Source organism: Hemitrygon akajei, chromosome 12, assembly GCF_048418815.1.
Source record: "Hemitrygon akajei chromosome 12, sHemAka1.3, whole genome shotgun sequence".
NCBI lineage: Eukaryota > Metazoa > Chordata > Chondrichthyes > Myliobatiformes > Dasyatidae > Hemitrygon > Hemitrygon akajei.
The window spans coordinates 39,923,868-39,945,440 of NC_133135.1; positions in this window are offsets into that span (position 1 = coordinate 39,923,868).

A 21,573-nucleotide genomic window follows, 5' to 3' on the forward strand; every position below is an offset into this window, starting at 1 on the left:
TATCTAGTTCTTTCAACATTCTGCAGGTTTCAATAAGGTACCCCTCGCATTCTTCTAAATTCCAGTGAGTACAGGCCTAAAGCTGCCAAACACTTCTCATATATTAACCCCTTCATTCCTGGAATGACAACACATCCTTTCTGAGATATGGGGCTCAAAACTGTTGACAGTAATCCAGGTGCGGCCTGATTATTGTCTTATAAAGCCCTCAGCATTATCTCCTTGCTTTTATATTCTATTCCTATTGAATTTGCCTTCTTTACCATATACTCAACCTGTAAATTAACCTTCTGGGAGTCATGCACAAGGACTTTGCACCTCTGATGTTTGAACCTTCACCCCATTTAGATAATAGTCCACACTATTGTTCCTTTTATCAAAATGCATCATCACGCATTTCTCAACACTGTATTCCATCTGCCACTTTTTTACCCTTTCTTCCAATTTACCTAAGTCCTGCTGCAATTGCATTGCTTCCTCAGCACTACCTACCCCTCCACCTATCTTTGTATCATCCGCAAAATCAGATCCATTATCCAAATCATTGACAAACAATGTGAGAAGTAGTGGTCCCAATACTGAGCCCTGAGGAACATCAGTAGTCTCTGGCAGCCAACCAGAAAAAGTTTCCTTTATTCCCACTCACTGCCTCCTGCCTGCTAGCCATTCCTCTACTCATGCCTGTATCTTTCCTGTAAGGCCATAGGATTTTATCTTGTTAAACAGCCTCATGTGTGGCTTCTTATCAAATGATTTCTGAAAATGCAAGTAAATGACATTCAGTGCCTCTCCGTTGTCCATCCTGCTTGTTATTTTCCTTGAGGAACTCTAACAGATTTGTTAGGCAAGATTTCCCCTTACGGAAACCATGCTGACTTTGATTTATTTTATCATTTGTTTCCAAGTATCCCAAAACCTCATCTTCAATAATAAACTGCAACATTTTCCAATCGCTGAGGTTAGGCTAACTGACCTATTTGCCTTTCATTTGCCTTCCTCTCTTCTTTAAGAGTGGAGTGACTTTTGCAATCTTCCAGTCATCCAGAACCATGCCAGAATCAAGTGCTTCTTGAAAGATTATAACCAATGCATTCATTCTCTCTTCAGCAACCTCTTTCAGGACTCCTGGATCTAGTCCATCTGGTTCAGGTGACTTATCCACCTTAAGTCCTTTCAGTTGCCTAGCACATTTTCCTTTGTAATAGCAATGGCACTTGCTCCTGCTCCCTGACACTCACGGATCTCTGGCACAGTGCTAGTGCCTTCCACAGTGAAGACAGATGTAAAGTATCCATTGTCTATCTGCTATTTCTTTGTCCCCCATTACTACCTCACCAGCATCATTTCCCAGTGGTCCAATATCAACCCTCACCTCCCTTTTACTCTTTATATAACTGAAAAACTTTTAGTATCCGGCTTTATATTATTGGCTACTTTGCTCTCACATTTCATCTTTTCCCTTCTTATAGCTTTTTTAATTGCCTTTTGTTGGATCATCTAACTTCCCATTCACTCTGTGACCTTATGTGGCCTTTCCTTGGCTTTTATGCAGTCCTTAACTTCCTTTGTCAGCAACAGTTGCCTAGCCCTGCCATTCGAGAAGAACTTCTATAGGACCTATCTATCCATCATTCCTGCTAGTATCCTTCTCCAATCCACCTGGGCAAGCTCCTCCCTCATGCCTCTATAAATCCCATTATTCCATTATGATACTGACTTATGCTGCTTCCTCTCCAACTGCAGTATGAATTCAAACATATTCTGATCACTGCCTCCCAAGGGTTCCTTTACCTTAAGCTCCCTAATAAGATCTGGGTTATTATACAACACCCAATCTAGGATAGCCTTTCTCCGAGTAGGCTCAAGCACAAGCTGCTCTAAAATGCCATCTCGTAGGCATTGAACAAATTCCCTCTTATGATCCGATACCAACCTGATTTTCTCAATCCCCTTGCATGTAGAAGTCCCCCATTACAATTGTGTCATTACCCTTATTACAATGCCCTTTCCAGCTCCCTTTGCAATCTCAACTCCACATCTAGGCTACTATTTGGAGACCTATATACGATTCTCATGGTGGTGCTTTTACCCTTGCAGTTTCTTAACGAGGTTGTGGACTTCAGGAAGGGGAAGTCGAGGGAACACACACCAGTCCTCATTGAATGATCAGCAGTGGAATGGGTAAGTAGTTTCAAGTTCCTGGGTGTCAGCATCTCTGAGGATCCATCCTGGTCCCAAAATATTGATGCAATTACAAAAGCGGCACAATCGTGGCTATATGTCATTCGGAGTTTGAGAACATTTGGTATGATAGATAGATAGATAGATAGATACTTTATTCATCCCCATGGGGAAATTCAACTTTTTTTTCCAATGTCCCATACACTTGTTGTAGCAAAACTAATTACATACAATACTTAACTCAGTAAAAAATATGATATGCATCTAAATCACTATCTCAAAAAGCATTAATAATAGCTTTTAAAAAGTTCTTAAGTCCTGGCGGTAGAATTGTAAAGCCTAATGGCATTGGAGAGTAATGGCACCAAAGACTCTCGCCAATTTCTACAGATGTACCGTGGTGAATATTCTAACTTGGTACATCACCATTTGGTATGGAGCACCACTGCACAGGATCAAAAAAGCTGCAAAAAGTTTCAAACTCTGCCAGTTCCATCAAGCTTCCCCAACATCAAAGAAACCTTCAAAAGCCAATGCCTCAAAAAGGCGGCATCTGTTATTAAGGATCCCCATCACCGAAGACGCTCTGTTCTTATTGCTACAATCGAGGAGGAGGTACTGGACTCTGAAGACATACACTCAATGTTTTTATAACAGCTTCTTCCCCTCTGCCATCAGATTTCTGAATAGACAATAAACCCATATACTGCTGCTGCAAAATGACATATTTCATGACATACGTATGCCAGTGATATTAAACCCGATATTCTGATTCTATTTTAGAAGCTTTACATTCTGCACGAATGCTCATGAGGAAAACTAAATGTTGCAGCAATTGAGTGAATGTAAACTCCTCAAAATGTGACAGGCATCCTTAGTTCAGTATTCACATGTGTAAATTGACAGATCTGGGAGGTCTCCTGTCAGCCTATGTGAGGGCAATTTAATCCAGACCCTGTAGGCTGCAATACACTGTGAAAATATACGGACTTCAAAGTAAATTAAACATGCCCTGGGTATTTAATGTTCTTTGTTCAAAGTCATTAATAACATATTATTGATGGGCGTCACAGTATTGTGAAGTATTGAATTATGCTGCATGTGTGGCCAATAATCGGGGAACAAGTTGATCTTATTTGACACCTACCAAATGCAGAATTTATTCAACCTGCTTAAGTTATCATTATCATTTGTCTCTGTTTTGTAAAAGATTAGCACATAGAAATTTATCCAAAGTAAGTAGCAATACATGCTCAGTAAGTTGCACTTTGCCTCCACTGAAATCAATCACCCCGTGTTAAATGTCCAGACAAAAATCCTGCATTAAAAAGGGCAGACTATTTTTTTGTTGTGATGGATAATGCTAGGTCTAGAAATGGCCATGTACATTTTTTGGCATTGTGTGTCACCTTAAACTACATGTGAAAACCCTATAAAGAACAAGAACTTCATAGAACACATTTGCGAGTTTAGTTGTGTGATGTTGCACGGAAAATGACGTTGCTGATTTTGGCACGATGATCCTGATTGATGTGCAAGGAGTTAAGTGTAGGTGGCTAGGATCATGTGCTGGGCTATAAGATAAATATGGAAGGGTGCCCAGATGTCAGTGTGGATGAGCTGGGCTAAATGGCTTGTTTGCAAGCTGTATGATTCTGTGTCATCATATTTCATGAGCTGTAGCACATCAAGTAGAATCCTTGCATCTATCTCTTAAAGGGTCAAACCACAATCTGCTGTTACTGAGTGTTGCTGATGGACAAAGGGATGCTGAGATGTTGGAAGGGGAATAAGAGTGCTCTCCCATGGTTTCTAAGAATTTAGATGAACACTGCCCACAGAAGAGGTTTCTTTGTGCACAGGGTAGAAAGAACCCACAGAGCTCCAGCACTCTGGTTAGGTTTTATTAAGAAGGTCTCTGTAATGACATGATTGCAATATCTGAGTGTTTGCACTTTGGAGGAGCCTGCAATACAACCAAATGTCTGTGTTTCGTCGCTCCTTGGGCTTGGAGTAAAGTCACTTCTCCTTAAGTCTGGTTTCCAGGTGGGCTTCCTGTCACAGAACTGAGTCACAAACTATGAGATGTGGCAGAAATCAGCAGCAATCCAGCATGATCCTGAGCCTGGGAATCTGAGAGTGACCGTAACTCTGATCTCACAAATGTAATATTGTATATGAGGTGATATGAATTCTCAGCTTCAGTAGGGCTAAAAATATTGTTTGAGTACTGGCCCTTTAAACAGCATAGTTTCAAGGACTTATGGATAATAGAACCTGGATGTTCTGTGGGTAATTAATCTAGGGAGTTTGGAAATTTCACTGCCAGGAACTATTGTGTGTTGCACTAACGTGAGGTGTTTTAGACAACTAGTACATTTGCCCGTTTTAAAATAATAATTAGGAGAATTTTTCCCATCTATAGTTCTGAGCTCTGAATACATATCAGAGATTCATGGATTAGCTATCCACAAGTAAAACCATTTAGTGTGATTGATTTTCCAATGCTAGCATATCATTGTGGTTGAAAATCTTACTGCAGACAAATGCATGAGCTTATACCATAGGAAATTTTATTACAAGCAAAATGCCTGATTTCCAGCAAAGAATTTAAAAAATAATGCTATAACCAGGTCTCATCAGGTCAGAGTCATGGTTAGGATCAATGCTTTGATCCAAAGCTTACTTTTAATGACTTCCTACATGTTCCTGAAATTCTGACCACTAAGCAGTTTATTAGGATTTAACCTCATCTTGTAGGTTCGTGCTTCAGACAGCAGCATTTTAAGTCCAGGTCACCAAATGCCTTAAAAGACCAAGGACCATGGATTCAAAGGGTCCAGACTATACCCCTTGCCAACGGCCCCAGTTAAAAGGCACTGACACCACATTCTTCGAAAAAAAATGGAATGCAAATCACCAATTCAATGGAATGTACGAAAATACTCATTTCAACATATCTTGAATCATAATAATCCCTTATTCAGAATTAACTTGGATAAACACAGTAAGGTTATTTTTTGTTAGATGGATCTGTATTTTCAATGTACTTAAATTATAACAAAGTCCTTTTTCCTTTTTCATTTGCGTCTATGCTTATTAGATGTGGCTCGATCTTGTTCAAATTTGCAGAGGGTGTAAATTTTACTAAACCCAGACAAACTCTATTCCTTCTATCTTGAATTTATCACTCCAACCAATACAGAACTGAAGGAACAGAAGTATGAGGAAAACTCTCACTGAAGTTCTTTTAGCAGTCTGCCTCTGAACATGGTGCCCTGCTGAAGTGACTGGGCAATATGCAATAAAAACGTAAAAGCTTCGAGAAAGTTATTGCAGGCAATATAAAAAATAGTAAATTGGGCAATATAAAAAGGTAAATAGAATACATGTGGTTTGCTGAGACTGAATTATAACCTAAGCGATCAATTGCTCATAAAGTTTCAGGATCATGGTCACTTTCAAAAACAGTGTATTGTTTTTAAAATTGTTTCTTTTAAGCTTCCTCTTCTTATTTATTTCAAGTCACATGTTTATATTTCAACAATTAATAAGTTCATATGTGTCAATGGGCTACTAAGACTCCTTTCAGTCTCAATTATAGACACAGTGATGAGTAGACAAGCAAACATGGAAGGCACACACATTCCACCAGTCCTCCTTCACAAGCCTTCTTGAAAATAAAAGAGATGATAATGCAGCTGTGCATAAGTTTTTTTTTTCATTAAATCCAAGTTGTGTTTCTTTTTCTGATCAAAGAGCTGACTGACCTTTTACCAATGACTGGTCAACCATGAAAATGTGTAATCACAATGAGTCCATTTATTTAATGAGCTATTCAACTTGTGCACACTGTTAGGACTTCAAAGGTTAATTGTGACTGATCCAACCATTACCACTAATGAAAAAAATGTCCATTACTTTCCACTGGTGAAAATTCATCTGTATCAGTTTTCTTTACCAAATGGTGCACTGTGACAAAGAGTGAAATATCTTATAGAAAACATCTGTTTGATTGTTACTGGGCTTCTTCATGACAGAAGCTATACATTATCACAGAGAAAGACTTCTTAAAAAATAATAGTCCTATTTTGTCAATTCAATTCCTTTTGGTATGGTGTTAAGTAAGTTTAGAGTCATATGATACAGCATATTGAATAATATGCCCTTAATTGACTAGTGCCTGAAATAGAAAGGGACCCTCACTTACTTTTAACTGCAATAGATGAAGATCAGTTGGCTGGGTAATTGTCAGCACTGACTATTTCCAATTGACATTTAAATTAAATTGAGGCTGAGGGCTTGAGCATTGCTACTTCTCTGTTCAGAATTAATATACACAGTACCGGCATCTGTAGGGAGTGCACTTGTCAAGAAACGGTGCAGCAGATATTGCTTGAATGCAGTCCAGTGAGGTGCAAAGGAAACATCTAATTGCTAAAGTGAGATCTTTAGGACAGACACAGTTTAACATGGAACATTTAGAACCACAGAACATTACAGCACAGAAACAGGCCTTTTGGCCCTTCTTGGCTGTGCTGAACCATTTTTCTGCCTAGTCCCACTGACCTGCACCTGGGCCATATCCCTCCAAACCCCTCTCATCCATATACCTGTCCAATATTTTCTTAAATGTCAAAAGTGAGCCCACATTCACCACTTCATCTAGCAGCTCATTCCACACTCCCACCATTCTCTGTATGAAGAAGCCCCCCCACCAATGTTCCCTTTAAACTTTTCCCCCCTTCACCCTTAACCCATGACCTCTGTTTTTTTTTCTCCCCTGGCCTCAGTGGAAAAAGCCTGTTTGCATTCACTCTATCTATACCCATCATAACTTTATACACCTCTATCAAATCACCCCTCATTCTCCTATGCTCCAGGGAATAAAGTCCTAACCTATTCAACCTTTCTCTGTAACTCAGTTTCTCAAGTCCCAGCAACATCCTTGTAAAGCTTCTCTGCACTCTTTCAACCTTATTAATATCCTTCCTGTAATTAGGTGACCAAAACTGCACACAATACTCCAAATTCGGCCTCACCAATGTCTTATACAACCTCACCATTACATTCCAACTTTTATACTCAATACTTTGATTTATAAGTATTTTCTTTACAACCCTATCTACTTGTGAAGCCACTTTTAGGGAATTATGTATCTGTACTCCCAGATCCCTCTGTTCTACTGCACTCCTCAGTGTCCTACCATTTACCTTGTATGTACTACCTTGGTTTGATCTTCTGCAGTGCAATACCTCACACTTGTCTGCATTAAACTCCATCTGCCATTTTTCAGCCCATTCCTTCAACTGGTCCAAATCCCTCTGCAAACTTTGAAAACCTTCCTCACTGTCCACTACACCTCCAATCTTTGTATCATCAGCAAATTTGCTGATCCAATTTGCCACATTATCATTCAAATCACTGATAGAGATGACAAATAACAATAGACCCAGCACTGATCCCTGTGGCACACCACTAGTCACAGGCCTCCACTCAGAGTAGCAATCCCTCACTACCACTCTCTGGCTTCTTCCATTGAGCCAATGTCTAATCCAATTTACTACCTCTCCATGTATACCTAGTGACTGAACCTTCCTAACTAACCTCCCATGCAGCATCTTGTGAAAGGCCTTACTGAAGTCCATGTATACAACATCCACTGCCTTCCCTTCATCCACTTTCCTGGTAACTTCCTCGAAATACTCTAATAGATTGATTAAACATGACCTACCACGCACAAAGCCATGCTGACTTTTTCTAATAAGTCCCTGTCTATCCAAATACTTGTAGATCCTATCTTTTAATATTCCTTCCAATAGTTTACCTACTACCAATGTTAAACTTACCGGCCTATAATTTCCCGGCTTACTTTTTGAGCCTTTTTTAAACAATGGAACTACATGAGCTATCCTCCAATCCTCCAGCACCTGACCCATGGATATCGACATTTTAAATATTTCTGCCAGGGCCCCTGCAATTTCAACACTAGTCTCCTTCAAGGTCCGAGGGAATACCCTGTCAGGTCCTGGGGATTTATCTACTCTGATTTGCCTCAAGACATCAAGCACCTCCTCCTCTTTAATCTGTACAAGTTCTATGACCTCCCTACTGGTTTGCCTTGTTTCCATAGACTCCATTACAGTTTCCTTAGTAAATACTAAGGGAGAAGAAAGAAAAGGATAATAAATTTGAATGCATTGCTAGGGATGAAAAGAGAGGAGGAGGTGGAGAGTATCTTAAATGTATCTATTTTAATGCTAGGAGCATTGTAAGAAAGGTGGATGAGCTTAAAGTGTGGATTGATACCTGGAATTATGATGTTGTAGCTATCAGTGAAACATGGTTGCAGGAAGGGTGTGATTGGGAACTAAATATTCCTGGATTTAGTTGCTTCAGGTGTGATCGAGTAGGAGGGGCCAGAGGAGGAGGTGTTGCATTGCTTGTCCGAGAAAATCTTATGGCGGTGCTTTGGAAGGATAGATTAGAGAGCTCCTCTAGGGAGGCTATTTGGGTGGAATTGAGGAATGGGAAAGGTGTAGTAACACTGATAGGAGTGTATTATAGGCCACCTAATGGGGAGCGTGAGTTGGAAGAGCAAATGTGTAAGGAGATAGCAGATATTTGTAGTAAACACAAAGTGGTGATTGTGGGAGATTTTAATTTTCCACACATAGATTGGGAAGCTCATTCTGTAAAAGGGCTGGATGGTTTAGAGTTTGTGAAATGTGTGCAGGATAGTTTTTTGCAACAATACATAGAAGTACCGACTAGAGATGGGGCAGTGTTGGATCTCCTGTTAGGGAATGCGATAGGTCAGCTGACAGATGTATGTGTTGGGGAGCACTTCGGATCCAGTGATCACAATAGCATTAGCTTCAATATAATTATGGAGAAGGACAGGACTGGACCTAGAGTTGAGATTTTTGATTGGAGAAAGGCTAACTTTGAGGAGATGCGCAGGGATTTAGAGAGAGTGGATTGGGTTAAGTTGTTTTATGGGAAGGATGTAATAGAGAAATGGAGGACATTTAAGGGTGAAATTATGAGGGTACAGAATCTTTTTGTTCCTGTTCGGTTGAAAGGAAAGGTTAAAGGTTTGAAAGCGCCATGGTTTTCAAGGGATATTAGAAACTTGGTTCGAAAAAAGAGGGATGTCTACAATAGATATAGGCAGCATGGAGTAAAGGAATTGCTCGAGGAATATAAAGAATGTAAAAGGAAACTTAAGAAAGAGATTAGAAAAGCTAAAAGAAGTTACGAGTTTGGTTTGGCAAATAAGGTGGAAGTAAATCCGAAAGGCTTCTACAGTTATATTAAAAGCAAGAGGATAGTGAGGGATAAAATTGGTCCCTTTGAGAATCAGGGTGGTCAGCTATGTGTGGAGCCGAGGGAGATGGGAGAGATTTTGAACGATTTCTTCTCTTCGGTATTCACTAAGGAGAAGGATATTGAATGGTGTAAGGTGTGGGAAACAAGTAAGGAAGTTATGGAACCTATGACAATTAAAGAGGTGGAAGTACTGGCGCTTTTAAGAAATTTAAAAGTGGATAAATCTCCGGGTCCTGACCGGATATTCCCCAGGACCTTGAGGGAAGTTTGTGTAGAGATAGCAGGAGCTCTGACGGAGATCTTTCAGATGTCATTAGAAACGGGGATAGTGCCGGAGGATTGGCCTATTGCTCATGTGGTTCCATTGTTTAAAAAGGGTTCTAGAAGTAAGCCTGGCAATTATAGACCTGTCAGTTTGACATCAGTGGTGGGTAAATTAATGGAAAGTATTCTTAGAGATAGTATTTATAATTATCTGGCTGGACAGGATCTGATTAGGAGTAGCCAGCATGGATTTGTGCGTGGAAGGTCATGTTTGACAAACCTTATTGAATTTTTTGAAGTAGTTACGAGGAATGTTGACGAGGGTAAGGCAGTGGATGTAGTCTATATGGACTTCAGCAAGGCCTTTGACAAAGTTCCACATGGAAGGTTAGTTAAGAAGGTTCAGTCGTTAGGTATTAATGCTGGAGTAATAAAATGGATTCAACAGTGGCTAGATGGGAGATGCCAGAGAGTAGTGGTGGATAATTGTTTATCGGGATGGAGGCCGGTGACTAGCGGGGTGCCTCAGGGATCTGTTTTGGGCCCAATGTTGTTTGTAATATACATAAATGATCTGGATGATGGGGTGGTAAATTGCATTAGTAAGTATGCTGATGATACTAAGGTAGGAGGTGTTGTGGATAATGAGGTGGGTTTTCAAAGCTTGCAGGGAGATTTATGCCGGTTAGAAGAATGGGCTGAACGTTGGCAGATGGAGTTTAATGCTGAGAAGTGTGAGGTTCTACATTTTGGCAGGAATAATCCAAATAGAACATACAGGGTAAATGGTAGGGCATTGAGGAATGCAGTGGAACAGAGAGATCTAGGAATAACAGTGCATAGTTCCCTGAAGGTGGAGTCTCATGTAGATAGGGTGGTGAAGAAGGCTTTTGGAACGCTGGCCTTTATAAATCAGAGCATTGAGTACAGAAGTTGGGATGTAATGTTAAAATTGTACAAGGCATTGGTAAGGCCAAATTTGGAATATTGTGTACAGTTCTGGTCACCGAATTATAGGAAAGATATCAATAAATTAGAGAGAGTGCAGAGACGATTTACTAGGATGTTACCTGGGTTTCAGCACTTAAGTTACAGAGAAAGGTTGAACAAGTTAGGTCTCTATTCATTGGAGCGTAGAAGGTTGAGGGGGGATTTGATCGAGGTATTTAAAATGTTGAGAGGGATAGATAGAGTTAACGTGAATAGGCTGTTTCCATTGAGAGTAGGGGAGATTCAAACGAGAGGACATGATTTGAGAGTTGGGGGCAAAAGTTTAAGGGAAACACGAGGGGGTATTTCTTTACTCAGAGAGTGATAGCTGTGTGGAATGAGCTTCCTGTAGAAGTAGTAGAGGCCAGTTCAGTTGTGTCATTTAAGGTAAAATTGGATAGGTATATGGACAGGAAAGGAGTGGAGGGTTATGGGCTGAGTGCGGGTAGGTGGGACTAGGTGAGATTAAGAGTTCGGCACGGACTAGGAGGGCCGGAATGGCCTGTTTCCGTGCTGTGATTGTTATATGGTTATATGGTTAAATACAGATGCAAAAAACCCATTTAATATCTCCCCCATTTCTTTTGGTTCCATACATAGCCGACCACTCTGATCTTCAAGAGGACCAATTTTATCCTTTACTATTCTTTTGCTCTTAACATACCTGTAGAAGCTCTTAGGATTATCCTTCACCCTGACTGCCAAAGCAACCTCATGTCTTCTTTTAGCCCTCCTGATTTCTTTCTTAAGTATTTTCTTACTCTTTTTATACTCCTCAAGCACCTTATTTCCTCCCTGTTGCCTATACATGTTATACATCTCTCTCTTTTTCTTTCTCAGAGTTCCAATATCCTTTGAGAACCAAGGTTACTTATTCTTATTCATTTTGCCTTTAACTCTGACAGGAACATACAAACTCTGCACTCTCAAAATTTCTCCTTTGAAGGCCTCCCACCTACCAATCATATCCTTGCCAGAGAACAACCTGTCCCAATCTATGCTTTTTAGATCCTTTCTCATTTCTTCAAATTTGGCCTTTTTCCAGTCTAGAACTTCAACCCGAGGACCAGATCTATCTTTATCCATGATCAAGTTGAAACTAATGACGTTATGATCACTGGAACCAAAACGTTCCCCTGCACACATTTCCGTCACCTGCCCTAACTCATTTCCTAATAGGATATCTAATATTGCATCCTTCCTAGTTGGTACATCTATATATTGATTTAGAAAACTTTCCTGAACACATTTTACAAACTCTAACCCGTCTAGACCTGTAACAGTATGGGAGTCCCAATCAATGTGTGGAAAATTAAAATCCCCTAAAATCACAACTTTCTGTCTCCTGCAGTTGTCTGTTATCTCTCTGCAGATTTGCTCCTCCAATTCTCGCTGACTATTGGGTGGTCTATAATACAACCCTATTAATGTGGTCATACCTTTCCTGTTTCTCAGCTCCACCCATATGGCCTCAGTAGACAAGCCCTCTAATCTGTCCTGCCGAAGCACTGCTGTAGTATTTTCCCTGACTAGCAAAGCCACCACCACCCCCCCCCCCCCCCAATCCCTCTGCCTCTATCATGCCTGAAATATCGGAACCCTGGAAAATTGAGCTGCCAGTCCTACCCCTCCTGTAGCCAAGTTTCAGTAATGGCTATGATGTCATAATTCAACGTGTCAATCCAGGCCCTCAACTCATCTGCCTTTCCCACAATACTCCTCGCATTGAAATATACACACCTTAGAAGATTATTACCACCACACACAACCTTACTATTTGTGACTTAGCATGAGCTACTAACATCATTTATTTTTACCCCCGTTCCACTATCCACTCTGGCACTCTGATTCCCGTCCGCCTGCAAATCTAGTTTAAACCCTCCCCAATAACACTAGCAAACCTCCCTGCAAGTATATTGGTCCCCTTGTAGTTCAGGTGTAACCCGTCTCTCTTGTACAGGTCCCACCTGCCCCAGAAGAGGTCCCAATGATCTAGAAATCTGAAGCCCTGCCCCCTACACCAGTTTCTCAGCCACATGTTCATCTGCCAGAGCATCCTACTCTTACCTCACTGGCACGTGGCACAGGCAGCAATCTGGAGATTACTACCCTCAAGGTCCTGTTTTTCAACTTCCTACCAAGCTCTCTGTACTCACTCTTCAGGACCTCCTGACTCTTTCTACCTATGTCATTGGTACCGATGTGTACCACAACATCTGGCTGATCACCCTCCCACCTCAGAATGCTGTGCATGCGATCAGAGACATCCCTGACCCTGGCACCCAGGAGGCAACAAACCATCTGGGAGTCTCTGTCATAACCACAGAATCTCCTGTCTGTTACCCCTGACTATGGAGTCCCCTATCACTACCGCTCTCCTCTTCTTCCTCCCTCCCTTCTGCACTGCAGAACCAGACGCAGTGCCAGAGATCCGGCTGCCACAGCTTGTCCCAGGTAAGCTTGTCAGTATACCTGTTCTGGAGGGGAATGGCCACAGGGGAACCCTGCACTATCTGCCCTTTCCTCTTCCCTCGCCTGACGGTAACCCAATTAACTGCGCCCTGTTCCTTAGGTGTAACTACCTCCTGGAAGCTACAATCTATAAACTGCTCAGTCTCCCGAATGATCCGGAGGTCATCCAGCTCCTGCTCCAGTCCCCTAAAGCGGTCTGTTAGGAGCTGCAGATGGATGCACTTCTTGCAGGTATCGTTGTCAGGGTTGTCATTTATTGGGATATCATTGCCATCATAATGTAATTAAGTGTATATTTGACTTTCTGAAAAGCATTTTGATGTTATTTAAGCTTTTTTTTGGCGGGGGGAAGATGGAAGAATTTAGTCGGTATACTTCCTGTGTCTTAGTTTATACTTCCTGTCTTAGCTCCACACTCCAACTGACTAGGTGGTGGTAATGTTGATCTACCAACCGCCATTAAACATTACAAGAAGAACATCGCTACAAGTGCTAAAAGCTGACAGTAGCAAAGGCCATAACTGGACTTTGCTGCACAATTTCTGCCAGCAGCAGCAATTGCACGGTCCACAGTTCTCTTTTGTTTCTCCTGAGCCGCAAGGTTGCTGATCGCTCTTTTGCAGTTCCTCATATCTGAAGAACAAGTTAGTTACTTAGTTACAAGTAGCTTTCATAACAACTTCCAAGGAGGATGTCCTTGGCATGCAATCCCACTCCCAAAAAATAAATGACAATAACACAAGACGTAATGCAGGTGCTGGAAATCCAGAGTAGCACACACAAAATTCTAGAGGAACTCAGCAGGTCAGGCAGCATCTATGGAAAGGAATAAAGAGCCAATGTTTTGAGCCAACATTCTTAGTCCTGATGAAGCATCTCTGCCTGAAACGATAACTCTTTATTCCTTCCTATAGATGCTGCTTGACCTGCTGAATTCCTCCAGCATTTTGTGATCAGTGCTCACTTTTCAATTACTCAGTACACTGCTGAAACAGATTGTGTTCTCTGGGGTAAGCTGATATGCAGCTCAGGCCTTAACCAGCTCTGATACAGGTTCATGGTCCTGAAATGTTAACTTTGTTTCTCCCTCCACAGATGCTGAGCGATTCTAAGCGCTTTCTGTTTTTAATTCTGATTTAGTTTTGATTTTATTTTAAGCCCCATTGGAATCTTAGTTGATATTAATCCTTTTAATTGCTTCAAGGAATCTTGCATTTAATCTTATTTTCCCAAATTCAGTAGGTTAAGTCAAAGACTAAAATCTAAAATCCAATTTAGATCCACCCACATACAAAATGAATACTTTAATAGACGCTGTTGAACATGTACCAGCATTAAACATGCTGGCAGCGGGCTGAAAATATAAATATTATCCTGACTTTTGCTGCTCTCCTTTAAGAGTTAAGTATTTTAGCCATGTGTCTTAACCTTCAATTGCCTCTGGAAAATTCTCTCATGGAAACTCTGGTCCCAGAACACATCCTTCAGAGACAAGAAAGCTCACCAATGCCTCTAATTTCAGAGGATGCAAAATGGATTAAAAGATGCCGGGTGGTATATTATCTCTAAGGTGCCAGGGTCAAGGATGTCTCGGATTGGGTTCAAGGCATTCTAAAGGGAGAGGGTGAACAGCCAGAAGTCGTGGTGCATGTTGGTACTAACAAAATAGGTAAGAAAAGGGGGGAGGCCCTGAAGAGAGACAATAGGGAGTTAGGCAGGTGGGCACCATGGTAGCATAGCAGTTAGGGCAATGCTATTACAAATTGGGCCAATGGAGCTCGGATTTCAGTCCTGGCGTCCTCTGAAAGGAGTTTGTATATCCTCCCTGTGGAACGTGTGGGTTTCCTCTGGGTGCTCCAGTTTCCTCCGACAGCCCAAAGATGTCCCAGTTATGGGTTAATTGGCCACTGTAAATTGTGCCCTGATTAGCCTAGGGTTAAACGGTGGCTGCTGGCAGTGCAGGTCAACGGGCCAGAAGGGCCTATTCCATGCTGTATCTCTAATTAAAATTAAATTTAAAATAAAAGCAGGACTACACTCACAACTTTCTACAGCTGTGTTAAGAGCATTCTTACATGCTGCATGACTGTGTGGTACAGAAATGCAGTGCGGTGGACAGGAGGGCTTTACAACAGGTAGTTAAAACTGCCTAGTCATCATCGAAGAGATTTATACAGGAAGGTGCCAGAAAGTTGCCACCCAACCTGCTAATGAACTGGTTGTCCCACTCCCATCAGGGAAGAGGCTATGCAGCATTAACACCAGAACCACTATCAACACTCCTCCCATTAACCCACCTCACCAACCCCACCACAACTACATCCACATCAGCCAGTGCATTCCACAGCCCCTTAGCAAACTTTGTCCCCCATGCACTCCCACTCCACACCTCATACCTACACTGACACAGCCACTGTCCTACTGTGTTTTCATGTTGTCCTGCTTCTACCCAGAAGAGTTCATCTTGCCAAGAGTCACTTTTGCACTTTAACACTTCCTGTCAGTCACTTTATGTACAGATACTCCTGTACCTAGCATCACTTTGTATATATGAAATCTGGCTAAGTATATAAGCTAATCTTATCTATATATAGCCACACTCAAACACTTACTTGTACATGGTGTTTTATAGGATTGTTATTTTATATTTATACTTATTGTGTTTTTGTGCTGCATCATATCCAGTGTAACAATTATTTTGTTCTTCTGTACAGAAGAATTACAAAAAAATCTTCAATTTTGAACCTGTAATCTTGAAAAATTGACTGCTGAAAGAAACATTAGGATCTATGTCTTTGCAGTCATGCTTGAGGCTCTGAAGGAACAGACCAAATAGCCACAACATCCACAGCATCCCATCTCCACAAACTATCTTCTTCATCTTGATCACCACTGGATCACCTCCCCCACTCCAACCACTATTTACATCTCTCAGTTACCAGCAATCAAACCCACAACCCTCAATAGTTTCAGCATAATTGGTGCCGTTTAACGAAGGTCAGACTCAATCCTACCGTAACCAGCTCCTCCCCAATCGCTTCCAGAATGCTTCTCCTTGTCCTCTGCAATTAGAATCTTCCTACAATCCATATCGCCAATCCACATTAGTACTCTTTTCTCGCCCTAATTCCTGACTCACCCCCACTGCACATGATCCAGATTCCTTGTCATCCAACCACACCCACCACTCCCTGGATTTCTCTCAACCCACTGAAGTCCTCATAGGCCTGGGCCTTGTATAGCTTGCTTCCATTCTGAAGAATCTGTTAGCCCCTTGCTCCAATTACAACTGGGTAACAAAGTTTTCAAGTGGAAATGTTCTCACTTGGATTATTTGCTGCCAAAGGTACAATTCACCACATATCAAATCAATGGAGGTAGATTAGCAGCAGTGTTCAACTTTCATCCAATTATATGGAAGAAGAAGCGAGAATTATATGTCTGCTTACTACAGTTGTCAGTTCTGCTCATCTCCATCACACTTGGTTTCACAATCATCAGGAATTCAAATGTGCAGGTCTCATATACAGAAAGTACAAAAGCAAACTTCTCTGAGGAACTCTGGTTTAAACAGTGTGAAATGAAATGGCTACATTTGTAACATTGTTTTCATGACACTGATGTCAATACTTCTGATAATATTGGTGCGTACATAAAAAGACAAAGATAGAAAAAGATAAAATAATATTTTGAATTTGACACAGTGGGAAGAAATCCCAGCAGCCAGTGTAATGGTTTTGTTGGAAATTTCATTATTGCAGGAATTGTGCCTGACCTATTTGCCTCATCAGACCATTATAAGACATAGAAGCTGCCATTCTATTTTGCAAATGTTTTAATTTCAAACAGCATTCTGTGCTCAAATGTTACGTCCCTTGTCCCTGCTCACTCATGAATCATCATACCTTTCTCCAACTCTTGCCTATATTGTTCTCTCCTATCAAATACTGAATCCAACTTCAGACCTTACAAAGCAGGTTGAGAATCAGAATCAAAATCATATTTATTATCACTGACATATGTTGTGAAATTTGTTGTTTTGCAGCAGTACAGGGCAAGTCATAAAGATTATGATAAATAACCTACCAGCTTGTACTCTTTCCCCTTCCCCCACCTTTTATTCTGGTCTTTTGCTCCCTTTTCCAACTCTGATAGATGGTCTCAGCCCAAAATGTCACAGCTTATTCCCCTCCATTGATGCTGTCTGACTTGCTGAATTCCTCCAGCATTTTGTGTTTGGTGCTTAAGATTACAGCATCTACAGAAACTCTTGTGTTTATCATAAAATGTTTGAGTGTGGGTCTTCAGGATCCTGTACCTCCTCCCTGATGGTGGTAATCCAAAGAATCGGTTCAGAATCACAATCAGATCAGGTTTATGATCACTGACATATGTTATGTTGGTTTGCAGCAGCAGTATAGGGCAAGACATAAAAAATACTGCAAGTCACAAAAATAAATTAGCAGGGCAAAGTACATATAATGAGTAAGTGTTCATGCACCGCTCAGAAATCTGATAGTGGAGGGGAAGAGGCTGTTCTTCAAACATTGAGTTCTGCTCTTCAGGCTCCTGCACCTCTGCTCTGATGGTAGTAATTCAAAGAGGACATGACCCAGAGGTAAGGGTCTTCAATGACAAATGCCTCCTTTTTCGGGCACTGCTTCTTGAAGATGTCCTGGATAGTGAGGTAGGTTGCACTCGATGGAGCTGGCTGAGTCTGCAGCCTCCTGCAGCCTTCTACTATCCTGCGTATTGGAGGCTCCATACCAGGCTGTGATACAACCGCTCAGAATGCTCTTCATCATACATCTATAGAAATTTGTAAGAGGCTTTGGTGACACACTGAATCTCCTCAAACTCTGAACAAAGTAGAGTCTTAAAAGGGCTTGACGTGTAAGATGTCGAGGTGCTTATATGTACAGGATTGTCTCAAACGAGAGACTTGGTTTCATGATGGAGGGATAGCCATTTAGCAATGAGGTGTGCAAACATTTCTTCTCAGAAAGGATGGAGAATTTTTGTAATGCTCAACACCAGGTAACTGTGAAGACCAGCTCATTAAGGATACTTAAAGTGGGGGTATGTAAATTCTTGAAAGGTTGTGGGATTGAGGGTTTGACACAGAGGAGTTGAGGCCTGTGTTGGAACAGCAATGATTGTATTGAAAGGCCAGACATGCTTGAGAGGGCAGGTGGCCTTGTATTTTCTTTTGTTCTTGCATCGATGTACCAAGTCCATGAACCAATTTCCAACATCTAATCAAACAATTACTTGCCCTTTCAAAGTACTCACTGGTATCACTATGAGGACCATTTTCATCAAGTTCAATACTCCTGGTGTGATTGAATCATTTAAACATAGCATAATTACAACATGAGAGATGGCCTTTCAGCCCATCATATGCATACTGAATCGCCAATCAGTCCTACTCTCTGCACATTTATCAAGACCCTGAAATCCTTTTCTCCCTTAAGAGACTGTCCATCCACCTTTGAACATGACAATTGAAATTTTTCCACTTTCAAGTACTGAATTCCAGATTAAGTCTATTGGTGGCTCGATGAAATTTACTTTGTGCCACAGCACAACCTTTGACTAATCACCTTATATCTAGATCAAGGGCCATCCATTGCATCAAAACTGAGAGAGTAAAAACAAAATCAACTGATGAAGAGAGTGTGAGTTTGCACAATAGCTTTTAATTAGCATTCAGGACATGGAGCATTGCAGGACCATTACACAACTTCTAGATGAGATCTCAAGGTACCAAAAAATAGACCAAAGTCAGCATGGTTTCCTCAAGGGAAAATCTTGCCTAACAAATCTGTTGGAATTTTTTGAAGAAAAAACAAGCAGGATAGACAAAGGAGAATTGGTTGATGTTGCACACTTGGATTTTCAGAAGGCATTTGACAAGGTGCCACACTTGAGGCTGCTTAACAAGCTATGAGCCCATGGTATTACAGGAAAGATTCTAGCATGGATAAAGCAGTGACTGATTGGCAGGAGGCAAAGAGTGAGAATAAAAGGAATCTTTTCTGGCTGGCTGCCAGTGGTATTCCACAGGGGTCTGTGTTGGGACTGATTCTTTTTACATTATATGTCAATGATTTGGATGATGAAATTGATGTTTTTTTAGAAAGTTTGCAGACAATATGAAGATAGCTGGATGGGCAGATATTTTTGAGGAAGTAAGGCTAGAGAAGGACTTAGACAGATTAGCAGAATGGACACGTGGCAGGTGGAATACAGTGTTGGGAAGTGTATGTTCATGCATTTTAGTAGCAGAAATAAAAGGGCTGATTGTTTTCTAAATAGAGAGAAAATACAAGAAACTGACGTGCAAAGGGACTTGGGAGTCCTTGTGCAGAATTCCCTAAAGGTCAATTTGCAAGTTGATACTGAAGCAAGGAAGGTAAATGTGATGTTAGCATTCATTTCAAGAGAACTGGAATATAAAAGGAAGGATGTAATGTTGAAACTTTATAAAGTACTTGTGAGGCCTCACTTGGAGTATTGTGAATGGTTTTGGACCCCTTATCTTAGAAAAGATTTGCTGAAACTGGAGAGGATTCAAAGGAAGTTCATGAAAATGATTCCAGGATTGAATGGCTTGTCATATGAAGAGTGTTTGATGGCTCTGGGTCTGTATTCATTGGGATTCAGAAGAATGAGGGGTGACCTCATTGAAAGCTATTGAATCGTGAAAGGCCTTGATAGAGTGAACGTGGAGAGGATATTTCCTATGGTGGGAGAGTTTAAGACCAGAGGACACAGCCTCAGAATTGGGGACATCCTTTTAGAATGGAGATGAAGAAGCATGTCTTTAGCCTGAGAGTGATGGATCTATGGAATTCTTTGCCACAGGCATCTGTGGAGGCTAAGTCTTTATGTATATTTAAGGCAGAGATTGATAGATTCTTGATAGATCAGGGTATGAAGGGATAAAGGGTGAACGCAGGAGATTGGAGCTAAGAGGAAAACTGGATCAGCCATGACGAAATGGTGGAGCAGTGCTCGATGGGCCAAATAGCCTAATTCTGCTCCTATATCTTATGGTCTTATATTCAATTCTCAATTGCATGCAGGAAATGCAAAGAAGCTGCTTGTAAGCTTAACCAATTCATGAACACACCTTTAGGCTGCAAACTACCATTCATGATCCTATGGCAGCTTCAAATTAATCAAGTGCATAAAAGGACTGTTGTCATTGATGTACGATGGCAGTCCCAGCTGTGCTGTGGAAGTCGTCTGGAGGTCAGATTCAAGGCAATGGTAGAAGTCATTTACAGATATCTTACTGAAACAGAGCACAATTTCCCTATGGCATCGCAAAATAATTATACCTTTGCCAATACCTGTGAGTTCGTGGTTACAGACCATTTAATTCTGATGAAGTTTGATTTATTGTATATTCTGTCTTTAATGCCTTCTGAATAAAAAGAATAGTGAGTTTTGTAAAGATAATTGCAGCATTCAAAAGCCAGATAAGATAGTGAACAAAAGTACAAAAATTTCCACGAAGGTAGTAATTAGTTTAATACAAAGTAATATTTCCTGAAATATACCTTTACAAGATATGGATTCCCTCTTAAATGGTAATTTTGAAAGTAACTTGAAAATACTTTTCTTCTTGTGTATTTCATTGAGACAACATGAGTCCATAGTGAATTCTTTGCTGGAATTACCAAAATGTATGTATTTACCAAATATCGCTGGACTTGAATACAATTATGTTTCGTTACATCAAATTTAAGATGATTTGTCCAGCAAGGCATATCTAATTTTCTGCAATTGCATGTTAGTCCTTGCTTCAGTATAGTTCTATTTTTGTTGCCAATAGGAAATTTTTATGACAGCAAGGAGTGCAGGAACTACTTTTTTTTAGTATCTGAATAGAACCCTCTAAGAATTGGATATTTCTTCAGAGCTTTGCTGAGACCATCTGTCTAAATTATACAGTATACTCATGTCATGGGGGGGGGGGGGGCAAGTGTTAAAACTAAAAAAGTTCAAATGAAAGTACAACTTGCTCAGTTACAGCAGAGGAGTGACCTGACATGGAGAGAGCTGAAGAAGCTGAAGGAAGGTAGGATGCAAAATCAGTAGAACATGAAATGGACAACTGAATACATAAGCCTATTTAAGTGGCAAGAAGGGAATAGGATTCACAAGAGGACTGAGATATTAAAGGTATTACAAGACCAGAAGATCATTAAATATAGGAGCAGAATTAGGCCATTCAGAAAATCATAGGTGATTCATTTTCCCTCTCAAACTCAACTCCTCTCTTCTCCCTGTAACCTTTGACACCCTTACTAATCAAGAATTTAT